Source organism: Eubalaena glacialis, chromosome 15 (genome assembly GCF_028564815.1).
Source record: "Eubalaena glacialis isolate mEubGla1 chromosome 15, mEubGla1.1.hap2.+ XY, whole genome shotgun sequence".
NCBI lineage: Eukaryota > Metazoa > Chordata > Mammalia > Artiodactyla > Balaenidae > Eubalaena > Eubalaena glacialis.
The window spans coordinates 3,474,331-3,500,093 of record NC_083730.1 but is presented as its reverse complement, the minus strand read 5'-3'; the positions used below and the strand labels follow the sequence as shown (position 1 = coordinate 3,500,093).

Genomic DNA, 25,763 nt, shown 5'->3' with positions numbered 1-25,763 from the left:
TGGCTGAGTAATATTCCATTGTATATATGTGCCACATCTTCTTTATCCATTCATCTGTCGATGGACATTTAAGTTGCTTCCATGTCCTGGCTATTGTAAATACAGCTGCAATGAACACTATGGTACATGTATCTTTTTGAATTATGGTTTTCTCAGGGTATAGGCCCAGTAGTGGGATTTCTGGGTCATATTGTAGTTTTATTTTTAGTTTTTTAAGGAACCTCCATACTGTTCTCCATAGTGGCTGTATCAATTTACATTCCCACCAACAGTGCAGGAGGGTTCCCTTTTCTCCACACCCTCTCCAGCATTTATTGTTTGCAGATTTTTTGATGATGGCCATTCTGACTGGTGTGAGGTGATACCTCATTGTGGTTTTGATTTGCATTTCTCTAATGATTAGTGATGTTGAGCATCTTTTCATGTTTTTGTTGGCCATTGTCCAGTAGAGTTTTTTGTTCAAAAGTCCATTGAAATAATGCTACTGAAAATGCAGTTGTTTGTTAGAATTCTTTGTTTAATTTTGCTTTGTTTCCCTTTTAATTTATATTCTAAACATTTACATAATTCATAGAAAAGTTTTCATCTGTATCCCCACCTTACTTTCACCCCTTTCTTACACAAAACACAGCAGAATTATGTGCTCACTGTTTCCCCACGTCTTTCCCACTGCACGTCTGCATCCAGATATGAGGACAGACACCTTCCTCATTCCTTCTCAGGCTAGCTAATCCTCCCTTGTGGGGTAAGTCATAATTTATTGATGCAGGCATCTATTTCTGGGAATTGTGGTTTCTTCTGATATTTTGTATTTACAAAATTGTATGACCTTGCATTCAAGCTCATTCATACTTATAGATGTGTATCTTCCTGGTAGATTCTTAGAGATGGTTTTGCTGGGTCAATGGTACAGGTATATGTAATTTTGTTAGATAGTGACAGATTATCTCTATAAATTCCATGTATATGAAAATGCATTTTTCCACAACCTCCTCACCAGTATGTTCTCAAACTTTGGGTTATTTTGCCAGACAGCAGAGAAATAAAGCTCTGTGTAGTTTTAATTTGCATTTCTTATCCAATGGGTAAAGTCACTCATTTTTTTGTTTCACACAATGAAGGGAATTGAGGATTCTTTTGCTCTTTAAACATTCTATTAATTTTCGTTAGTATTTAATACAGCAAATGTTTGTGCACATTTACCAATATGTCTTCCATTTTCATTTTTTGCAATTTATTGAGATTGTGTTTGTGATCTGTAACTTGACAATTTTGGTAAATGTTCCACGGGCCGTGGAAAAGAAAGTGCATTCTATCTTGAGGTAACAGAAGTCAAAGCATCACTTAGCCCAGTGATGTGCGTTGCTGGATAGAATGTGGCAGAAGAGATGTGCCCTTTTTGAGCTCAAGAGCCCTGCAGTTCCCCCATCCTCACCACCTCGCCCTGTGGTCCCAAGATCGAGCCTGGGCCAGCCCACTGGGGGTGAGAGATCTGTCACTCAGTGGTCTCATCACCCCAGTTAAAACTCAGCTAACCACGACATGTGTGAGAGAAATCCTCTCCACCGTCGCAGTCTCCACCTGATCTACCCACCAACTTACTGCATGCGCTCGCGAGCCATCCTGAGTGGGCTGAGAATAGCTGGACTCGGATTCGCTGAGCAAGTGGTCCTCGTCAGCCACCAGGTGGCGGGTAACCACCAGCAGTAGACACCTGATACACCACTGTGGACCCTCTGTTCATCCAGCCCTGGGAGAGCCGAGCCCCTCAAATTCCCACGAACGTCATCCATCAGCAAAGAAAAACGAGACTTCAAATGAAGTATTTTCTCTCTCGGTTTTATAGCCTAAACTCTTCCATCCTTTTCCTAGGTGGATTGTGCAGTTCCTCGCTTCCATTAACTTCCTTTGAGGCTGTTTCCTTCCTTCGGGACCTGGTTTTCAAGGCTGTGCTGGATATCATTTTCATCTGCTCCCATCTGCGTTATATCTGCAGGAATTGTTACACTTCAATATCTGCTTCACTCTTTTCTTACAGCTTCTGTCGCCAGTGATGCCCGTCACCCCCAACACCCACATGCTTACACAACGACTAGGTCATTTTATAGTAATAAGGCATTAAGACAACTTGATTTTTTTCAAGTCACAGTATTCCTAAAAACAATAAAGTAACTTCCTCCGACCAACTTCCACTCACCTCCGCCACCGTAAACCATTCTTAAAACACTTTAAGTTTTCAGGTTATGTCACTTCTTCCATACTGGTTTATTTTCTGGTGGAATTCACTTAAAGAAAAGTTGAGGAGTGTCTCAGTGTTCTGATATTCTGGATTTTAAGAACAGATTTTGTTTTGTTTTGAGGCTACATAGCTTTGTGTTTAAGAGCTCAGATTATTTCATCTTTGAAGTCAGACTGGGTTCTAATTGCTGTTCTGTGGCTTCAGCCTAGACATTGGCAAGTTATTTAAAAAGTCTGTGCCTCAGTTTCCTGATCTTCAAAATGAGGACGATATTAGTACCCATACCATGGGGTTAAGGAAGACTTAAATGATTAATATTTACTACGTAGCATATTGTAATTCATATTAGCAATTATTTTCATGTTTGTAAAATTCTAACTTTGATATTTGTAAATATTTAATTTTGATAAATTTGAAACACCATCAACCATTTTTTCCAATAAGGGTCTTAATTGTTGACTGTTTAGTTTAAAATATCTAAATATTTTAGGTTTTCCCAGCTAATCAAAACATAGTAATATAATGCATATATGCATATATATATATACATACATATATATGTATATAGAGAGAGAATATACGAAATCTTTTGTTTCCTAGCTGTCACATGAATGCTCTACCTTCCATCAACAATAAAACGAGATTATCCTAACAGATGCTGCAAGCTCAACAGAGACCAGCAAAAAAAGTATGGGGGATGGAGTGGGGATGAAAAACTGAATTTTCTCCTCTGGACATATCTGTCCTTGCAAATTTCTGAAATCTTTTGCTATAACAATAAGTACATTTTCTTTGTTGCTCATCTTCCCATCCCTCCTAGTCATCCAATATCCTATTTCACTAAGCTGTTGAAATGAATTCTACCCTGCTCTAATACCCAAAGTCCTTGAGGTGCTAAAGAAAATACTGCATATAAAATGCATGGGCAGGCAGAATAGGTTTACATAATGTTAATGTAGACAAATGGCAAGTACAAAATTATATCTAGCTGCAATTTAATTAGATTAATGAGATCAAAATAATTAGTAGGGCTATATTACCCTAGTTAGACTTCAGCACTCTCCGCCCCCCTCCCCGCACCCCCCCCCACCAGCTCAAAATGGTTTACAGCCCTCAAACATTATAATAGCACATGGAGTACCGACGCAGTAACATATCAATTTCCCCATGAATACACCATTAAGAGAAGGAGTTTGTAGGACACTCAAGAGACACATAAAATGGTACCCTACCAGGGAAAAATTTGATAATATAGACTGAAAAATATCCCTACTGTCAAAAAACAATATTTACTTCACGTTAATCCCAAGTTTAAGTCTGGTCATGATTATACAAAAATGAATTTAACAAACAGGTTCTGGAGTGGACCTAATGAATAAAACAGACTTATTGTGACTTTAGTTACAAACCCTGCAGAACTTAAGCTTCAAACACCCACTAAATCACAGGCGTGACTGAACCGCTGAGCCATCCATTGACCACGTGGCAGATGGCAAGCTCCATAAACGTCCCTTAACCTCTAGGAACTATGGGTGAATTAGGTCTCAATCAACAAGAAGACGAATAACCAGGCTAATTGGTGTTCTCGGTCTGGGGAAAGACTGTTCGGCTCAGCCTCTGTGATTTGTTCTTTTCAATGATACCATCAAATCTCCTTAATTATGACAAACTAAGACTTCTCTTTACGGTGAAACTGATGAAGATGATCGTTCACTAGAGCAGCCTTGTTCACATGATGTTCACAGCTGCTAATTTGCTAATCCTCTACCCTATGGTCAAATAATTATGTTTACAGCCCTACTGGCTGCCTTTTAGTTTGGTCTTTGTGTGGAAACCATGGTGGTTAAAAAATTCCAAAATTGTAGCACTGAAATTGACAGAAACTATGGGAAGATAACCAAATGTTCATCAATTCAAAGATTTGCCTAGTTTTAGAATTGTAATCAAAAACTACAGGACTTAAAAAGAAGAAAGCAAGGAAAGGAAAGAGAGGAAGAGAGATAAAAAGTCTTGCAATTGATTTGGACAGGCTAGAGTTGAACTTAAACCAAGCCTGAACGTGGCCCCTGCAAAGATCTCATAGGAGAAGGATGTCCCCACTCTCTGTAGTCACCCTTCCCTGACTTCTTGGATTCCCATTGCCCTGAAGGCAAAATCTCTTCATCTTTGTGGCCTAATTTGTACTTTAGCAAATATTGACATCTATTTCAAAGAGAATGCAAAGAAATCTGGTGTTCATCTGATTTTTGTTTTCATCTTTCTGTTCTCAAGCATAAATTAAGATATTCTGCTAAATGTTAGCTTCTGTAGCCTAATTACACTGAATATACTGTAGTTGATAGTGTTTACATACTGCAAACTACTTAGCATTTTATATATAGTAGGAAAGATGTGTTTAAATATGTTTGCATGGCTTGTACTTGTATATCTCTAAAATAGACTTGAGTAATTATCAAGCACTGCCATCACCATGCTTTTTTGAGTTATAATTAAAATGTATCTTTTTTATTATACTTTCAATTTTTGCTCTAGAAAAATGTTGAATTGTAACTGCACGTTCAAGATTAAATTAATGTGCTCCTTCAAAAAGCAATCTGAGCCATCTTTTACCTATAAATATCATAATTTGGTAGTGGTATGTGTGGAAGAGAATTTGTATAAATATTTAAATAAGTGCCTTGAAAATGTTAAACACTCCTCCTAAATTTAAGATTTGAATGGCACATATTCCTTCAGGAATGGTGACAAACATATCAATGTACATTTATCCTTGGCTGGCAATCCTAAATTTGAGTGGCCAGATTCTCCTCTTAACCCCTTTCTACACTTGGAAGTGAAACTACATCCTTGCAAAATTACATTTCTGTTAACTTCTTTTTCAGGAATTTCATTTAAAATTTCATTTGGTTTCTTAGACTGACCCACAAGATTTTGTTATTGCAGGACTGTATCTCGAAGGTGTTCAGAAAGAGGTATGACTGAGCTAGAATATGGTTCCTAGTTACCAACTGGAAAGAACATAATAAATATAGGATTTATTGATCATTTTACTCTTGGGAACCAAAAAAATTGATGTCAGATAGAACTTTGTTCCTCAGACCCATGATTCCCTAAACTGGGAATAAGGTTTAGACAAAATATCATCAGAACATGCAAAAATAGTGATTTGGACCCAAGATAGGGCACTTGGACATGTAATACACTGCATTGGAAGGGAATGCACTGGGGGACCAAGAACATAAGCTTAGTGTTGAACACAAGCTCTGGTCAAATTGGTGACTCTGGAAACTCCTTAATCTCCCCATGCACAATTTCCTCACCTGCATATGGAGATTAATGTTGGTCTCCAAATATCAGCAAGAGGATCAAATGTGTTGTTGAAGAAATTAAATCATCTTATGTGTAAAATACAGTCACAGCATGGTGTCTTGTTCATAATAGATGGTCAATAAATATTAGCTATAATGATTACACTTGGTTTGCTTTCGTTTTCACAATGACACTTACCTAGTGGAACTAGAAGAGAGAAAAAGGGCTATTGTTTACTAATCCCCGGAGAGGAACATCACAGTTCAATCCTTAATGCTCTCAGATCAAGGTGGAAAAGAGGCCAACTGCCATCATTGAGGAAAAATAGCAAAGACTCTTCTGGCTCCTGAAAGAAAAAGCCCATTGAGATAAGACCAGGAGAATCCCAGCTCTGGGATTTCCAGTCAGATTCCTGAGACTGAAACCAACGTGCTAGTGAGGCTCGGCACGAGTGTACTTGTTTGTCAAGGGACAACTCTTCGATAAGTGAGTGCCCCTCACATGCCTGGACCCAGGGGTCAGCAGTCAACGAGCAGACAAAAAGCCCTGCTCTCATTGAACTTACACTCTGATTAATGAACCTCCCTCTCAAATGGGAACAGTAATATTTCCTTCCTCATCTGATTGTTATAATAGTTCAACAAGGCAATGCCTACAAAACACTTCATACTGTGCCTCTCTTTTTTAAGTCACGTAAGAATAATCAGCAGTTACTTTTAAAGTGATCATTTTTATCATGATTATTCTTACCGTTGAGCAATAGCTCGGGAACCCACAGTAACTTACCCGCTGTCTCCTTCCCTGGCCCTACGGCATTGAGCTTTGCATTATATTCCTTCAGCAGTACAAGAAAGTAAGATTAAATAGGTCCCTAGTAGGAACAATGAGATACACAAATAGCCCAGTATTGACCTAGATTCTGTCGTATTTATCTGCACACTGAGATGACTCCTCTCACATTCCAAGATAAAGATAAACATGTAACTGGAAACTCTTCAAGATACAAATGTGGGCCATATACCAGAAATGACATCAACTCCCAAATTAATGTGTGTGGGCTTGATGTGAAATTATAATTAACAATGTTTATAGCTCTAATTTCGACATAATGATGTGAAATTAGAATATTATGATCTGAAGTTAGGAACCAAGAAATTTTTAGTGTCTGTTTTTTGATGACTCTATTTAAGGTATCTTAGATTTTTTTAAGCACATACTACTGAATACCTTTCCACAGAAATAGATTTCATTTTATTTCCTTTCTATCATTTTTATATGGATTTTTAAAATATTGTTAACAAGTGATGTTCAAGATGGTCTCTTCTTTAAGTTAAATGAATTTCAGATTTTCAAGGCACATACTGAGGTTTTGAATTGAGAATGAGCCTGACTGAAAAAGCAGTCCCCATTTTAATTTATTCAAACAGTATTGCTAAACCTTTAATAAACCACATAGGAATTAGTCCGGCCACTTCAAAGATGGCAACAAATATCATTAACAAATGTAAAACAGCCAACCATCTAAAAAATAACTGCATGGGAATTCAATTACAGGAAAAAGTGGGTCAGGGGAATAGCCACATTTCCGACTTTGTGTTCTCATGACCAGGCCAACTGGAGACAGTGAAGAAATTGTTCTTTTTTTGCTCAAGATATTAACTGGGAGGAAAATTTATCTGAAGTCCTAGGGTTCTGATCATGCAGAAGATTCTAGGGTCCTCAAAAATCTCACTAGGAATTGGTCGCGCTGAGACAGTAGCTTTCACACTAGAATACGATGGGATGAAGGATGATTCGGACAGAGAGCTCCGGTCCCACAGAGACTTGCCCTCATTGCTGGTGACCCAGCAGGCAGGTTTGACTTATGGGAACAAATGTTTCCAGCCATGAAAACCCAGGAGTTGAATATTCTTCATCACAAGTGTTTAAAGCACTGGTTTACAATTACAGAATTTTAAATAAGCTTCTCAAAACTCCTTCCTTGGGGAAATTCCCATTTAAAAATACCTACAACTACAGAAAGGTGAACATAATCGTGAAATGTAGTATTTTAGACATCTGCTCACCATCAATGATGTGACTGTCAGACAAAGGGTGGGGCTCCAAAGCCAGGCCAGTCCCTTGCTCCTGCCCTCAAGGACAGTCTCACAAGCGGTCCCACAGAGCCTTTGAGAAACCAGCCAAAGGTTGGGGTGTTTCAGACGAGGGGGAGCCCAGTGCAGACAGGGACGATGCCTAAAGTAACTGCCCTTTGTAAACTCTGCCTGGAAAGCTTTTTCTCAAAGAAAAATCACAGACAAGCCCATTTTCAGGAGCATCACATTTGACTTGCAATTTGTTACTGAACTTTTGAAGAGACAGGAATCGGCTGATGGCTGGACCCTGGGTGCAATCAGTGAATGCCTCCTTTAGCAGTGGTACGATTCTAACAGGAGGAGAACTGTTTCCACACTACCTTCCTGCTGGCTCTGAGTCTGTGTGGGAGATAAGGAGGGTGGAAGTCCCAAAAGAAAGAATGGGGCCGGAGCAGAGGGGGTCTGGCAGCCTTGGCTCTGCCCCCTGGAAGTACCTGCTGACTTTGATGTCAAGAGAACTCCCATTTTGCCATTTGCCAGCCCTCATATGGCCAAGCGTCCCACCTGAAATGACCTTCCTAGCCCTATCCCATTCTCTGTCCCTGCTTAACCATGTGTCTATGTGTCCTGGCCATTTAGGAATCTTTGTGTTGATTCTGGGCAGTTGGTAGGCGCTGAGGAGCCTCACAGATAGACAGGAGGGTGTTCATTGCTGGAGCCTATTTTCCATTTTGTAGGAGGCATTCTTGCTCCAAAATGGATGAAAAAGTCCTTGCTGGTGGGGACATTACGAGTAGCATCTTGATAAGAGATGCTACTCTAACATACCAGGTTCAAGAAAATCCACATGGCATTAAAATTCTTGCTGCTCTGTGAAAATTGAAAAATATTTGTAAATAATCTTCATTTCACGATACTTCAGCATCACCTTTCTTTCAAATTACTAAATATGTTAAAATGTCTCCCTTCTCTTATCTCAACGCTAATTCCCCACATTACGATCCATTTGCTTTATTCAAGGACATCTGCCTTGTTTATATTCCTCTTTATCTGTCTTTATAAAATCTTTCATCAGCTCTGGATCATCTTGCCTTCCCAGACATCTATTTCCTGATTCTTCTCCTAAAAATCTGCTGTTCATAAACACTCTTCCTGGAAGACAGCAAGGTTCTCCAACTTGAGGGTGGTTAAGAATGATCCAGAGACCACATAAAAATGCATAGGTCTGGGATCTGGGGTGAGGTATAGAAATTCACATTTTACCCAGGTGACACGTGTGATTCTGAGGTGGCAGTCCACCAACTATGGAAAGATGACTCCCAGAAGTGATCATGTTTGCCCTCCGTGATCTGTCAAGCTCAATGTCTAGTAGTTGACTCATTGAAGAAACGGTCAGTTCAACCTGAACCTCCAAGTTGGTGACTTCCCGTGACTTCTCTGAAATTTTGAGACATTCTATTTCTTGTGCCCTCGGTCATCAGTAAGCCTTACATTCCTGAGGCATCTATGACAAGGCATGACCTTGAAATGCTCCTTAACAGTTCTGGGTCATTCACATCCCAGGGTGTGAATGACCCAGGATCTGAATTCTCAGATAACCAGTTACCTGGGCACAAACCCTGTGGTCTACACACATTTGACAGAGGTAGAGATGCACAGCGTTAGATAAAATTTCATGCACAAACATAAGGTAATAAGCCTCATTTCATTCATACTGGCAACTTAAAATGTGATATGCTTTTTTATGGATGTGAAGGAAACCTAACTTTTGACAAAAGTGAGAGTCTTTCTGTTGTTACTTTACTCTACTTTGGACTATATTATCCCCAAAGGAAAGTCAGTAGATGTAAGGAAAATGTCAGCAGAAAGATGGAATTCTATTTTTTTACACATATATAAATGAAGTTTTCTTACAGAATGTGCCTCCCCTTGTTTCATAGGTATTGAAGACTCACTAGCACAGCTAATTCATGGTAAAAATAAGTCACATTAACAGTGCTCAGTTAAAAGCCAGGCACCAGGAGAGTGCCTGAAACCACTGCACATTAACATCCACTGCTTTGCATTGCTATGAAGAGCCCTATTCAACATATTTTTGGATGATATTTTAGATAGAATGAAATCAACAAGCTGCAGACCTCAGGGTACAAATCAGAAGTATCTCCTCCTCTAGGGGCAATTGCACTGACCCACTCACTCACCTGGCGTTGTCCACTTGAGCCGAGGTTAAACAAATAGACAGGGGTTCTACCCAAGGGTGCACACAAACAGGAGAAAGAATTGGGAACAGAGATTTCAAATGCATTCAGGTAAGCAGGTTCCTTTTCACCTCGGAGAGTTTCAGCATCCTCTCAAAAACTACTGTAAGGGGGTGGGGGAAGATTGCGTTTTGTAACACTGCAGTTTCCAGAAAACATTAACTTCATAAAGCACAGATTCCAGCTTTTGGATGTTTTGACAATCTCAAGAGAGGTAAAGATCAAGGATTTCCCTACTGGCAATTTGCAAGTGAGGCTCTAAGCTTTTTCTTTCAGAAGAGATGAGGGAAACGGCACAGTAAAATTCCTTCCAAAAGAAAACAAGAGGTAACTGTACTGAAAACAGGGCTCATTTGAGCCTCTGAGAATTAGTGAACTATTTTTCTAGGTATTATTTCTGAAATATTCTTTCTCTCCCCTCCCCCATCTCATGCATGTATCTTTTTCTCTCGATCTTTTTGGTTCTGTTTATACTGCAGCTTCACATGTAAAGCCGAGTCTTGTTTATTTCCTGCAATGCACCTATCCCAAAATCGTCAGCCTATTTGGAGGGTTTTTTTGTTTTTGTTTTTTGTTTATTTTTAATTTGGAAAGCATCCTGTTCTGTAGTATTTCAAATTTAGAATTCCATTTAGCTGCAACATGAAAACAAAGAGATAAAGTGCAGTCTTGTGTGTTTCAAGTTCGGATGAATCTCAGCCACATTCCACAGATTATTTTGATTTAGTTTTAACAAAATACCACATTAAATCACTCTAATGAGCTGTTTCTCTTCCCCTCTCAGTACAAGGTCATTAGGTACAAGACAGCATCTTTCTGCACCGTCTTCACTGTTTCATGTGCTACCATGTCAAAAAAGGCTTTGATGGTCTTCCATAGCGGAGACTAGGACACAACTGTTCCTCAAGGAAGGGGGTTGTACCATAGCAGGGAAGCGATTTGTCATGCTTCCCCAGGACTGGTCCCGGGCCCTTCACGCACATGTCGGGTCTTGGGAGGAAGGCTCACCAACCCTTCTCCTTCACTTGCTCAGAAATCAGCTGTCTCATAGATTTCACTACAACACCATCTCTTTTCCGGGTTATGCTTTCTTGGGATGAAAAGCCTGAAATTAGCGTACGCCTTTAAAATATCTGTCACTAAATGAATTGTGCTTTTTTTTTAGGGTAACAGCTGTCTTTTTAATTAATGAGAGTCGCAGATACATGAGGCTCACAAAATATTGCACCGCACATTCTCTTCAGCCCTGGCAGGCCCGGCATTCCCTTCCATTTTTCGACGGAATAGACAGCAAGGTGAGAGCAAGCAGGTAGCTGAACGTGACTGGCTTAAAGCTGCGTGTGAGATGCTAATTATAGAGGAACAGATCCTGTTCCGGCTTCCAATTAGGGGTCTGAACAACCTCGTCAGTACTTTCCGCGGTTGTTAGCGTGTCTAATTATTTATCTCCCGGTGGAATTTTTGTGAAAGCTGGTATTCAGGTGACCAGTGTAGTGGGTGGGTTCCCATCCAACGCTAGATGGAGTGAAACAGGCCTGATGGTGATGCTCTGGACAATGTGGCGTCTGGGTTGATGGTCAGCAAAGTTTTCCCAGATGGTGGGGCAAGCCCCACAGAGGCCACCCTTGGTGGAAGGAGGGCCAGGTCTCCCATCCAACAATCGCGCAAGCCCTGGCTCTCCTCCAGCCCCTTTCCTAAAAGGGGAGGAATTAACCACCACTCCCTCAAGAGTACCAGAAAAGAATGTTTGCCCTCACTGCAGGCGTGGTTTTAGGAGAAATGTGCACATTGGGCGTAAGCCTACTAACCAAACCTAAGCAAACGTAGCCGCTGCTTTTCTGGTCATCTGTCATCTTCTATCTATTTTCTCATCAAAGTCTAAAGACCTAAACCATGAATTATTGAGAATAAAGCTGGCAGTGATTCACATTATTAAACAATGTTTTTTTGCTGGTTGGTAAGTCTTTACAAAGTCATATCAGTATAATTCTTACTTAAGAAATATATACTGTAAGTATATATTACATACTGTGTATATATGGTATATTTATGCATAGTATGAAATATATTTATGTATATTTTTTTAATTTTGTGGCTACTCTTTCTTAACCAACTAACATTTGTGTACACTGGGGTGTTGGTGAATGGAAGATATATGTGCCACCCTTGATTAAATCTTGGAGGCATTTCTACCAAAATCAAAGATAGGCTTCTGCCCAGCGAGACTGTGTAGGGAGATTCACTAACACACAAGGTGCTAACTCTGTGGAGATGGGTTTGTGGGGGAACTTGTTTTAGCGTGACTTCCCACGTCCACCTGAGGTTCGACAGAGACCTTCGAGATCAAGACAATCAACCTGAGCACAGCAGCAGAAAACGTCAGCATCCTTTCTGTCTGCACAGCTTCCACAATGCTTTGCTGTGTTTGCCATCTGATCCTTAGGACGAGCCTGGGAGAAGGGCAGGAAAGTTGCTGCCTCTCTGATGACACAGATGAGGGGAAGTTGGCACAGAAAACGTTTGAGGTTGAACAAAGCCTGTGGTCATAAAGGAATAAGGAATGGAAAGGACCCAACACAGATCCCCGGGGTGGGGGGGGGGGTTTGTTTTGGTATAATACACGGAGTCTGCACAGGGCTGCCCTTCAAGAACCTTGGCCTCAGCTTTCTCTCTGAGAATTCAACATGCAATCAACACAGCACAATCACAGCCTAACAAAACAAAACCCCATCAGTGAGATAGATCTCTCTCATGTCTGGCAAGAATTAATAGCACCCTTATAAACACACTGCTGCGGTGGAGGGAGAGAAACCTAGGTATAAGAAGTAGGTCCAAACTGGAAGCACGGTGAGGAGAGTTATATAGGCAGAGTTTTGCACAACTCAGCTAAGTACTGATCTGGGAAGTGGGCCCCTGTCTTTTGGACTCAGTGTCCACTCTGATTAAGGGGTGCACGGTATTATGTAGCTGGGCATTGGAATAATCAAACTCGGTGCTCTTGCTCTGATGGCCCATTCCCCAGGCACCCTTCTGATTGTTTGACTTCCCAAGTAGCCTGCCTACAGGGAGAGAATGTGTCGGTCAGGATGAAGCGAACATCTGGTCTACCTGACAGTTCTATTACTCACTGTAAATTAATGCACTGGCTGGCTGGTCTCCTCCGTCCGTCTCCTGTGAGATGTGTTCACCTGTGTCAGCGTCCTTGAACTCTGGGACCCTGAAAAATCTGAGCCTGCACATTGGAGGTCCTGACCCGAGCCAGGTTGGAGGACCACTCTGTAAAGTTTCTGAAGGTCTCAGTTAAATTAAAATATCCTCCTTGAGGATCAACACCTAAACAATTATTTCTTCGATCAAAAATTGACCCTAAAGTTTTGACGCAGTGTGATGTAATCCAGAGACACCAGGTCAGCCTCGAGCTAAGTTAGAGACCTGTCAGGAATTAATAGTTGATACCCTGGACAAGATGATAGGGCAGGACTAGGTGACCACCGAGCCCTGGGGCCTTAAGCTGCCACGTCCAGGCAGGAAGTGGTCTGGGGCATTTTTAATAATGAGAAATGATCTTATAAGTGTTGAGGGATTAAGAATCAATGTAAGGGAGACCCCTTGAAAGAACTTTGAAAAAGCTACAGAGCTTTTTCCCAATTGACATTTTCTCATACAATACGGTGACAATATGACAATAACGAACTTGTCATAAAAGAGCAGCACAGACCTTAGACTGTTTCTCTCTGATGAAGCCACCGTTTATATAAGAAGAGAAGAGCAGGATTACCTGTGGTCCCAGGTAGCAGCCCTTGTAGGTCACTCGGTGTCTCAGTGTCGTATTACAAACCACAGCCCAAGATGTGGGTGCAGTGGACACACAACACCAATCACATGAAAAGTGCATATTGAAAGTCTAACGGGAGAAGGTTTTTGCAGGTCTCTAACGACTTTGATTCAGAGTGGATTTGCAGCAGGGCCACTCGGATGTGGCAGTGCCAGGCCAGCACCCCAGGGGGCACAGTTCAAGGGCACCCTGATGCAAAAGGCAGCCCTTGGAAATGTGCAAAATGGTGGCCCTGGGCTGAAGGATGTTCAGCATACACCTTCCCCATGAACATCTTCTTGAATTACAGAGTAAAAGCCACAGGCATGGAAGCAAAGGCAATAATGCAGCCTTCCATTCTCGCGGCTCCATTTCCCATTTTCACATCCATCACCTCCCCTGGATGGAGTCATCCCTATTCTGACAAATCTCAGAAAAATTGCAAACGTGGTTCTCTCTGGCTGCTGGGTGGCTAGTTCCCTGTGCTATTTAGTTTACCGCAACTGGGTTACACATTCCGAATTGCATACATTTTCTTCATCAGGAGTAACTCGGGTGAATGATGGCTGCCCATCCGTTTCAGAGACGTGAGGACCGGTAGGGTGCTGGCCGCATCTCTGCATCGTTCAGACAGTTGTCTGTTTGGGAGAGCTGAAGTAAATCACAGCCGAAGATAATAGCACTGCAGGGACAGTGCCTGGGGGAGGAGAAAAGAATAATACCTGGGCCATTTCATGTGCTATTTTCAGGAATAGAATATTTGGAAATTTCAAAGACATTTGATAATTCTAAACACCTCGTTAAATTACCCTGCTCACTCCGAAAGAGAAAAGCTTCCAAATCTGCATTCACATTGCTGAGGGGGAAAAAGCATTAGGAATAACTCCTGCGAAGATTTTTGGCAAGCATCAGGGCCCTTTTTTTCTAAAGACATTCTCTCTATTGCCTGCTGCTTGCTGCTTCATAACACTTGACAAATTCACAGTTCTTAAAAGCCCCCATAAATGTTTTGTAAATTGCTCCATTTTATCAGGGAGTTCTCAGAGCCTGGTCCCTGATATTCACCCTGTTTTCATTCCCCATTCCTTGTTTATCTTTATTTTGATGCCTTTTCCAACATCAAAAGGCTGTCATTATTCGTATCAGCGATCTCATTATTATTATCATGACGTTAGCCGCGGAAAAGATCTGCCATCTGCAAAGCTGGAAATTCCCACAGTCTTTAAGAGCCTCCTCTCCTCCTGACAAGCTCATAAAAATAAATAAATAAAGCCATCCCAAGAAACATCTGAAGACATCTTAAGTTCTTACGTGGCTTCAGGAAAGATACACATGCCCAGCTCCACTTCGCCTAAGAATGTTAAACTAAACAGGAGCCAGAACGTGACTCCACCAGCAATACTGAGAAATCCTTGCTAGCATTCCATTTAGACAGGAGGAGTAATTGAAGGGCGTGTGGCTGGGCGAGGGTGGAAGAGGGAAACAGGAGAGCGTGTGATGGAATATGGCTGAGAGGGGACCAGGGGATGGGGTGGAGGGGGAAGTTAGCAAAATTGCACTGGAGACCTAAATTATAGACCTGTTTGGAATATGAATCCCCGCAGCTGCAAGAAGGAGGCCAGCCGATTGAAACTTGTTTGGAATACTTTCCTGGACAAGTTCTATTAAAAATGAGATAGCGTACCCTAAACATCGGATCATGTGTTCAAGCATTTTGTCAGTCCTCCAGCTCCTGACTCATTCCCAAAAGCACAATCTACTGGACATTATACCGGGGCTGTAAGAAGCAGCCAGCACATGTTTCCATCACTCAGAATTGCTACCTTTTTAAACACCAGCATGTAAATGAAATATTTTCCCCAGGCAAGCCCGCCCTGGGCAGGTACCAAGCACACGTTGACATGATGCAGTGGGGGTTCACGTTAACGGTGTTCATCCATTCCCCGTCCCACCACCCCGCAAGGCAGTCACATGAGAGAGAACTCAATACCAAGGAGAAGCTGGGTCGGTCCCAACAGCATCCATATTAAAAGAAAAAGAAATCCAACCAGGAGTCAATTGTTCTTGAACAGCTGTTTGTCGCTGTTTAATTTCTACCCTGCAAGTCCACTTTTCAGAGATTATCTCATAATTGCAACCGTGCGTGGGCTCTGCAGAAATACATAAATAACATTCCTTCTTCTCCAATCCTGCAGCCAGTAGTCACGGTGATCACTGAGATATTTCACAGTACTTCTGAGAGGGCCTAGACTTTTGGGGGGCTCACGGGGAGTGTCAGGAGATATTCTTCCCCAAATGACACAGAGCGGGGCCCTCGGCTTCTAGCCAATCCACTCATCTTGGTGCCGCCCAGGGAAATCTTGGAGCTGTTCTCCGAATTCCTCATTCATTTCCGGGATGGCCCCATCTGACGCGGGTGGCATTAGCATTAAATCACAGCCGGGAGGCTAAATCACACCCTGAGAGGGAGCGAAACCGCCTGGCTGGGACAGAGTGGCCTCCTGAGCTCCGAGGTGAGGAAGACTGGGATGTGGAGAGCGGTAGGACAGGGCGGGAGGTAGTTACTAAGGAAAACAGGTGCCTGCTGGCTACGGGGGCTCCCCAGCCAGCATGGCAGGGGCTCTGTTGACATTGAAGGGCAGCTGAAATATACTTGTGGCCAAAGTCATTTCCTCCCTGACCCCCTCCATCTTTAATTAATTTCAGGACATCTTCGGACTTGGAAGGATATGTGGGTGGAGACAACACGACACCGAGGGCTGCTTTGTCTGATCTACCATCCCCCCTCTTCCGGTCAAATCGAAGGGACCCTGGAGAAGGGGATGTAGGAGAAGGGATTTTAACAAGAAAGAATAAGGGGGAGCATTCAGAGTTGGAGGGTTGATGACACCAGGTTCTAGAAAATGGGATGTAGCCAAAGAAAATAAAAGCTCATCAGGAAAGTGGGATGGAAGGTGATTAGATGCACACCTAACCTATTTTGCAGGTGGCCTTAGAATTGACCTCTGGTCCACCTACACAGAACACACACATAGACACGCGCGAGTGTAGGTGTGTGCATGGAGGTGAGCCCCTTGTCCGGAGGCTTTACTTTTTAAGGCCATCTCTCCCGGAAGTTGTCCCTCCTCCCCCCCACCCCCTCCCGCCAGGACCCTTGCCCTCTGGCTGTCAGAGAGCTCTCACGAGGGAGGCAGCATCATGGCAGGGCCCAGAGCGATGATCACAAAGCTTCTTGCTGTCACTGGACCTGGTTCATATCCTGTGCAGGTCCCTGAGACACTCCACAGAGTTATTACTCAGTTGTAAATCCAGGAGTTTAACATTTATAAAGCACAGGGAACTGCTAAAACCAAATGCGGTTTCGGAAACTGACACTGACGAAACTGTTTGGAAACGGCCTCATTTCCCGATAAGTCATCTGAGGGTGGGTTTCCAACAGCCTGAAAGGGCCAGCTTCCTCTCTGCAGGGCTGTTGGCCTCTGTAGCCCAGCAAGTCCCAGATGGAAGGACGGCCAGGAGCCCACTGAGCATTGTTTGAAACTCAATTACCACCTGCAGTGGCTTGAATGGCGGCCCCCAAAGAGATACGTCCACGTCCTCACCCCCAGACAGATAAATGTGGAAAAGAGCCCTCATTTGGAAAAAGGAGTTATTCCCCAACTCCTCCTCTCCCAAGCCCCCCAAAACCATTAATCTCCTTTCTGTCTCTATGAATTTACCCGTTCTGGGTATTTCATATAAATAGAATCATACGTGACTTTTTATGTCTGGCTTCTTTCACTTAGAATTATGTTCTCAAGGTTCATCCGCGCTGCAGCTTGTCTCAGCGGTTCCGTTCTTCCTATGGCTGAATAATATTCCACTGTATGGGGAAAGCACATTTTGTTCAGCTGTCCTCTGTTGTTGACGGATATTTAGGTTATCCACTTGTTGACTATCATGCCACTATTTGGCTAGTTGGAACAGTGCTGCTGTGACCACGCACATGTGTTTGTCTGTTTGAGTCCCTGTGTTCAATCCTTAGAATATATACCTAGGAGTGGAATTGCTGGTCATATGGTACTTCCATGCTTAACTTGTTGAGGACTCATCAAATGGATTTCCACAGTGGCTGCACCATCTTTCATTCCCACCAGCAAAGCATAAGGATTCCAAATTTTCCACATCCTGGCCAATACTTGTTATTTCTGTTTATTATTGTTGTTGTCACCCTAGTGAATATGACATAGAATTTCATTGTGGCTGTGATTTGCATTTCTCTAATGACTAATAATGTTGATCATCTATACATGTCCTTGCTGACAACCTGTATTTCTTCTTTGGAGGAATGATATCTGGAGCCCTTTTGGTTTTGCGTTTTTTTTTTTTTTTTTTTTTGTAGCTTGTCTTTTTTCTGCCCCTCATATGTAGGGTTCTTTCCTAAACCAACTTCTTTCTCTGATTTTGCAGTTAGATTCAAATTTTATCTTCTAACTCTGAACTTTCACTCCATATTTGACTTATTATTTTCAAATAATTATTACATATTTCCCCAGGAGATCCTAAAGCAGCATAAACTCACAGGCCTTAGAGCACATTCACCACATGCCCTGCAAACCTGTCGTTCTGATTTCCCTGTTTCTTATAACACCACCAAACCCTCCCAGACTCCAAAATTTAATGCAGGAGAATCATCTCTGACTGTAGGCTTTGTCCCCTACAAGGAGTCAGGATTCAAATTCTCTGCCCTAACTTGAGTTCATTCCTTTCTCTCCCATTATTTCTTTTGCAGACATCTCAACTCAAATCCTCACTATTACTGGAAAATTACAGAGCCTTCCTCTTGGCTGTGGCGGGTTGTTGTAATTACAGCCTCAGTGACACCTCTCTCCCCGTGTCTGTCCACAGATTTTGCCATGTAGTTGGCGTTGTTCTCAGCAAGATTTGGGGTCTACCTCCCTGCCCCGTAGGTTAGAGGCTGGCTCTCTGACTTGGTCTGATGAATACTGTGAGCAGCAGTGATGTTTTCAGAGCTGAGTTCAGAACAATTTCCACTCTCACCATTGAAAACACACCCCAGAGACTCCATGCAAAGCAGGCCGTCTGGTTACTGGAGGATGAGACACCACATGTAGGAGAAGAGAGGCACCAGCTGGGACCCACCTCTAACCATGGAGTGGGGCATCCTGTACCCTCCAGCCCAAGTTGCCAGGAGAAGGTTGCAGTCACGACCCCTCACAGCATGCAGCTCACACCTCCAAAGCCAGCAGGAAAATCTCTCTGTCCCACCTGCTCAGATAGAGACTGGTACGACGGAATCTAGTCAAGGGAATGACATCCCATCAGCTCAGCCATACTGTCTTGGCTGGAACCAAGTCACAGCTATCGCCACACTCCAGATTGGCGTTGTACAAGAGCATGCCGCCTTGGGCATCACCTCAGGGTGAGCCCGCCACAGGCAGGAATGGACTAAATAGTAATAATGATTGCTGCAGTGATAATAAAATTGATAAGTATTTGGGGTGAGTATCAAGAAAACATAAATCATGAGAATGAACTTCAGTTTACAAAATCATAGATCATTCAACCATGTCAAACTCCATTCCAAATCACTAATCCTCCAAATGATGGTCCAGAGCTACGACAGTATGCACACTCTGACCTGGTAATCCCACTCTGAGACATTTACTAAGTTAACAATTCAACAGAAGAACTGCTTCCCTAAATGAAAAGCTTTCAGCCTACTGAGCGGGTCCAGATGCACCCTTCTTTCCATGACCCCAGCAAGGATTGGCCATCCTGCTTGCAGGGTGTTGCCTCAGAGCCTGTGGCAATATCAGGCCTGCTTCAGGGAGGAGCTGGGACCTAGGTTAGCCTTGAAAATGGGAAAATTGTGTAGAGAGGAGAGGAAAAGTCGTCCAGGTCAGAAAATCTAACATCTTTTAGGCGTGTTCGAAAATAAGGGCATAGATACTCTGGCTACAGTAGAGGGTGCATGGGAGCAAAAATTAGCTAGGTTATGTAATCTGTGCATCCCAGACTCCTGCACATCCGGGTTTTATATTTCCTTTTACTTTATAAATAACAATGATTAAATCACCATACCTGATACCAAGGTAAGGCAGACTTTCTAGGCTTGTTCTTCTGGTGCCTCTGGGAATCCACTGCAGTGTTTCTGTATTCTGTGAATCGTGCTCACAGGCTACACTGTCCATCCCTCTAGACCTCTGCGATTCTTCTGGACTTTGGAAGAACTGGTGCAGCCTCTAGGATAAGAACCAGCAGAAACACAACTCCATCCATCATAAAAACAACATAATACGATATCATATCAAGCAGTATAATTCCTTGATTTTTTTCAAACTCCTTTACTTAAAAAGCAGAAACTTTATGTAACCAAAAGACTCCCTAAAATATTTTCACCAAAACAAAGATGTAGAAACAGAAATGCTATCAGCAGCATTTACTTAGCCAGCTTTTTTTTTTTAACTATTACATATCAGGGCTTAAAAAATATTAGAGCTCACTGTCAATTCAGGTAATATTGGGCTGAAGTCAGGGCAAAACGTAACCCTTGAATTCAAAGCAAAGAGCTTTGAACGTTATCTCACAAGCAAGAGAAAGCCTTTGAAAACTTAATAAGGGGGTGATATGATGAAGGCATTAAATGAGGATTAATCTGGCCACGGTATGTGGAATGCATTGAGAACCTGTAACTATGGGCCTGATTGCAGATAGTGGTGGTGGATTTAATGTTTGAGACACTGATAAAGAAGAATTAGTGTGAATTGAAGTTATTTGCCTGTTGGGAGAAAGAGGGAAGGAGATGCTAAGATTAATTCAAGGTGTTGAACAAGGGCGATGGGTAAAGAAGGATGCATCCAACACATTTGAGGTCTGGGCAAGTCATTAAGGCCCAGCCATGAGGAAGGAAGAAACAAGGAGTCAGCCTTTCCATGGGTTGAATTTTTGGGTGACTCAGATCTCTGTGAAAATGTCCAGTGTGTGGTTATAGGGGGTGGTCAACACATGGGCTTCCATATAATTCGGGATGTGGTGACACACTCTAAGCCTTGCTTGCCGTAGGCGCTCAATACATGTTTTGGGGTGAAAGACTGAGATGAATTATCTCTGGTGGAAAGACATGAAGATAAATACATTAAACATCACATGTGGCGAGGCAATGTCCACTGTTCTTCAAAAGGCCTCATATCCACTCAGTCTGTAATGCACCCCCAAAAACCTCAAAAGCTCTGCTCAAGAACATCAGTGGTACACAAACTGGGAAAGAGGAAATAATGACCCTCCTTCCTTCGGTACCCAGTTAGAAATGTGTCATTAAAGGGCACAAATAAACAAAGATTCAGGGAAAAAAATGTCCTGGTAAAAGGACTTAAAATAGGAAAGCTAAATTCAGACAAGTCCCCACAAGATTGATTCTCAATAGTCGCTTATGTGATAGTCTGAAGGCTTAAATATCTGCGTTCTCAATTTCTCTTCTGATCCCACCGGCTGGGCTGGGAGCATTTTCAAATACTACATGAGTAGAAACATCCTTGAGTAAGAATTAATTTAGACTTGAATTAATAGGTAGGTGAAGATTCAAAATAATGTTGATTTGTGGGCAGAATCTCAAGATGTTAAAATGTATTAAACGCTCACGTGGCCATTTGAAATCAACCTTCAGTCACAAAGGGCTCCAGAAAACCTTCTCATGCAGGCTTTTATCCCAGCCTGCACTCTTATTTTTCTCATATAAGTATTTATTCATCCATCTCTTCTTCCATGCAATTAGTAAGCAAATCTTAAACAACTATGTTAGGAAAAGTCCTGAGATGCTAACAGGGAAAGAAAAAGACGGCCTGGCGTGCGGTCTCAGTGGACCACCTAGAAGACCTAGCACAGTCCTACATGGCTAAGTCCACTCCCTTTCTTCATGGAAATAGAAGCAGATGATAATCTCCTAAAATTATTTCATCAAAATGCAGTTCCTAACAGAGTTGGATTAAACTGTTGGGAAATGTTCTATCGAAGTACAGTCCAATCTTCTTGTGCCATAAATTGATGCAAAGGATGTTTAATTATCTATTTATTATACTCAGCTCCCGAAAGAGAGAGAGAATGAAAGTGCGGGAGTGTCTTAGAGAAACATATACAGATCAACAATATTCTAGAGGTGATGTGTTTAAAGAGCTGTTAGGTCTGTATTTTAAAAAAAGAAAGAAAAATAAATCGATCCCTGCAACAACCCCAGGCTGCCCAGTTTCTACACCAGAAGGGCCCTGACGTGCTCCTCAAGCTGTGTGCTGGGGAAACGGGCAGAAGCTCAGTTGCCCTGAGGCCAATGGCTCCTTGGAGAGAAAATTCTGTCCATTTCATCTGTTCACTTTGGATGTCAGTGAGTCGTGATGATATATACATAACCACGTGCTGTCCTTAACCAGGCATCATTCTACCCCTATTGCTCAAATAAATCTAAATGGTGCCTTAAAGGCAGGGCGACACGGCTGCAGTAACACTGACCGGGGACCCGGCTATCAAGCTGTCCAAGACTCTAGAATCTGTGAAAAGTTTGACAGCACAGGGACAAACACGTATTAGCAACACTGCTTAATCCACGTTTCAAGGGAAGAATTTGAAACGACACTTTCACAACAGGCAGGCTGGGTTCACTGGAAGGATACTGTCCTACAGAACTACCAAGCCCATACCCCGAGGCGTACCCCTGCCCTTTGTCGGTTCACAAAGCTCCCTCAGGCAAAGCGTATCTTGTAAGACAGAAGGTACACAGCTCTGAGATGAAGAAAAGAAAAAGTAAAAAAAATAATAAAGCACTCTTTCAAAGGAGTGATCAGATTAAGCCCCTTGCTCTTCATTCCTGTGAAGCTCCATTTCCTGGGAAAACTCGTTGATCTCAGACTATGGAAATGTCTGCTTATGCCTGAAGGTCCAAGGCAGTCAGAAGGCAGGGTCTGCACCCCGGCACGTCTGTGACCTATGCACACGCACTCTCACCTCTGTTCACACACAGGCTGTGCTGCTCCTGCACCAAAAGTACAAAGAAAGAAAGATGCAAGATGTAGTCTTTGTGCAGCCTAAACTCGAAGGACATGATGAGTCTTGGTAAAGGGGTAAAGCGTCAAGTCATCAATAGCGTATGATATCTTCCTTTAACTTACTTCTTTTTGCCTCCAAGCCAACATTTTATAGCCCTGGCTTTTTTCAAGTTTCTCTTTGGCACAAAGTTTGGCATAACCTATTCCTAATGGGCGTTTCCAAAAGGACGGGCAGGGTCTCTCCAGTTGGTAACACAGACTATATTTCTCCGTTTCCTGGATGCAGTTCTGCCCCCAGATTTGGGCAAACCATCTTGAAGGTGATGCTTCAGTGGAGTTTTTAAATGTTTCCATGTAGAACGAGAGCAGAGGAAACCCAGCCCAATGAGCTGCTCTCTTGGGAGACCGGGTACCGCCACACAGATCTGTATTTCTGTTTCAGTGCATCAGTTAGAAATTTCACTTTCTCATCCCTTAATCTTTTGGCAAACAGGCAGGCTGACACATTGGTAATGAACTGTTGTTCAAAGTCAGAGTTCAAAGGGGTATTGAGAAGATTCTGTCTGCAAAGCGAGATGGGAAATGTTGACAAGCGTCTTACCACGCAGATGTCAGGCTAAGGAACTGGAGCTTTGACAGAGTCATGTATCGGGGATGAGATCTGGTCTGCAATGTGTCTGCATATTTGCTTAGGGTTTAAATATTCCCCCATACCTGCAATTTCAGTTCACTTTGGTTGCAAAATCATCCATTGAGCGCCTCCTAGATACCGGGCATGGAAGCCCTGAACCAGAGGACATAGAAAGAAGAGTGAGACACAGCTGCTTCCCAGGCAGAGGGGTGATAGACACAGGCAAGGGTTTTTGAGGTGGTAAGAGATCAAGATGACCTGCCGAGAGAACTCGCTGGTTGAGTCCAACATCTCGACTCACAGCCACCTGAGATGTGGCGGAGGCAGGGGCCCCGTTCATACTGAAGGTCCAGCCTCCAGCAGCTGGAGATGTGGAAGCGGAAGGAGGGTGCCCCCAGCTCTTCCTTGTCATCCCGCTGCTGTTAGAGTGATGCCTACAGGGAAATTCTTTCACAAAATTTGTCCCCAGAGCATGTGGTTCTGGGTCTTTAGGCACACAAAATTTCCTTGGTCAAAATGACTTAGCAGCATTAGAAAAGTGAGAATCTAATAATAAATTAGAAACGTGTTTTTTCTTTTTCTTCCTCCCCTCCCCATCTTCTTCCCTTCTCCCTCCTCCTTCTCTCCCTCCCCCATCCATCACCCCCCAGCCTGCTGCTGATCTACAGGTGGGCTGAGAATTTCACAGGGAAACCAGTGGGCGCCCATCTTGGCTCTGGGTGCCGCCAGCCATCCTAAGTTGCCCGGCTGCCAAGCGCACCCGCGTCCCTCTAGCCCCTGGCACCTGGGACCAAGCAGCTCTGAGAGCCTGGTTCCCAGCAGCGGGCTGCCCGTGGCTGATAGTGGTGAGCGATGATGGCAGAGCACCCGAGCCGGCTGCAGCCAAGGCCAGTGGCCAGGCCGGGCCATCATGCTGCCATGCAGGAAACCACGCTGACAGGTGACTGACGGCTTCTGGTCCTGCAGCCAGCAGCTGGACCCAGGCAGCAAGATGCAGGATGCAGGATGGGCCTGCTACGGGCCTCTCCATCCTGCCTGCTCTGCTGACAGCTGGCAAGGCTTCCCCTGGCAGCCAGCACCGTTGCAGAAACAGCGAGAGAAAATGAGGATGAGGACTCCTACAGCATCCCGGGCTGCGGTGGGGAGAGGCCTGCACAAGCGGACTTGGGGCAGGTCTCATAAAGCTCTTTCCCCTCCCCATAACTCAGTCATCTTCAGGAAGATTCAGTGAAGAAGAAGCTATTGATCTGTGAGACGTAACCTGCTTTCACAAGGAAAGCTCTCCGGATGCCGTATCCACTTGGGGGTCCCACGGCAAACTTTGGTCAGCATCGCCGCTGCTTTTCCAGCACCTCGGCCGGCCATCTTCACAACACTCCCAGAGTCTAGGGGTAGATGTGCTCCCCCAGGAACAGAGAAAGGACACAAAGGGACAAGGGACACAGACCTGGGAACAATGGGGTCTTTGGGATGCGTCACCAAGGAGCAGTTGCAGCTGCCCCGTGGAGCCTCCCATCAGCATCATCCTTTCCCTCGGCTGTGTTTGAAGCTATTTAGGGGGTCCGTGGAGTGATAGCGTCAGCCCTGGAGGAGGGCTCAGCACGTGCATCTCATGCCACTTTCACAGTTGTTTCTCTGGTCTTGTCGCGCGCACGCTGGCCGCCACACCTTTGCCTCTGGACTAACCACACTCCTCTCTTCGTGACCAAGGCAAGGCGTGGCCAAGGAGCAGCAACAGCAAATGAGGCCTCACCAAAGGTCGTCAAGAAGAGCAGGTGAATTGCAGGTACCTGGGGGTGCGCCGAGCGGTCACCCACCTGCTGGTGAGGGCCCGGGTCTCCCGTGCAGGTTGCACAACATGGAATAAAAGGTGTTAGAACACTGGGGACAGAAGTGACTCCTGAACGTTGCCGTGATTTCTGACACATATTAAGGAGGAAAGGCTGCCCTTGGCCCTAGCTTCCTCCCCCGCTATTTGCAGGTACACTTGAGAGAAACTCTCGCAGAAACTCTTACCTTTGGGAAGGTAGGACCAAGTCTGCTCGGAAGCCAAGAGATGAAGAAAATGACCTCTACAGGTCCTTCCGGTGTATGTTTCTAGGAAACGAACAGAATTTCTTGTTAAGTATTTGTTAAAGATTGCAGACAAGTATCACTTGAGATACAATTCAATTAGTACAAACTAAGCTGACTGCACTTCATTTCCAAAGATCCTCGATTTCATAAAGATCGTTTAAACCCTAGAAATTGAAAGGCTCTATTCAGGAGGCCCCTATCTTGATGTCAAGAAGCTAAAACCTAGAAAGACCCTGTATCAATAATCAAAATGTCACCATTTCCTAAAAAGGTGACCAGTGGCTCCTCTGACCTGGGATTAGCACTGAAATCTCTGTTCGTGAGCA

At 43.5% G+C, this 25,763-nt stretch overlaps 2 long non-coding RNA genes across 2 annotated transcripts in view; both read right to left on the bottom strand.

The window, feature by feature from the left end:
* Positions 1 to 25,454, bottom strand: part of LOC133075717 (uncharacterized) — a 92,494-nt gene extending 67,040 nt beyond the window's left edge. Inside the window, exons 1-2 of the long non-coding RNA XR_009697395.1 lie at positions 25,378 to 25,454; positions 19,780 to 19,940 (exon numbers count right to left, since the gene is read on the bottom strand). This is a non-coding gene — a long non-coding RNA (uncharacterized LOC133075717). The remainder of the gene's footprint in view (positions 1 to 19,779; positions 19,941 to 25,377) is intronic.
* On the bottom strand, positions 1,264 to 6,430 carry LOC133075715 (uncharacterized). The gene is made up of 3 exons (XR_009697393.1): positions 6,335 to 6,430; positions 5,747 to 5,894; positions 1,264 to 1,990 (listed from the first exon to the last, which is right to left on the bottom strand). It is a non-coding gene; the product is annotated as an uncharacterized LOC133075715 (long non-coding RNA).
* Positions 25,455 to 25,763: the final 309 nt, after the last annotated feature.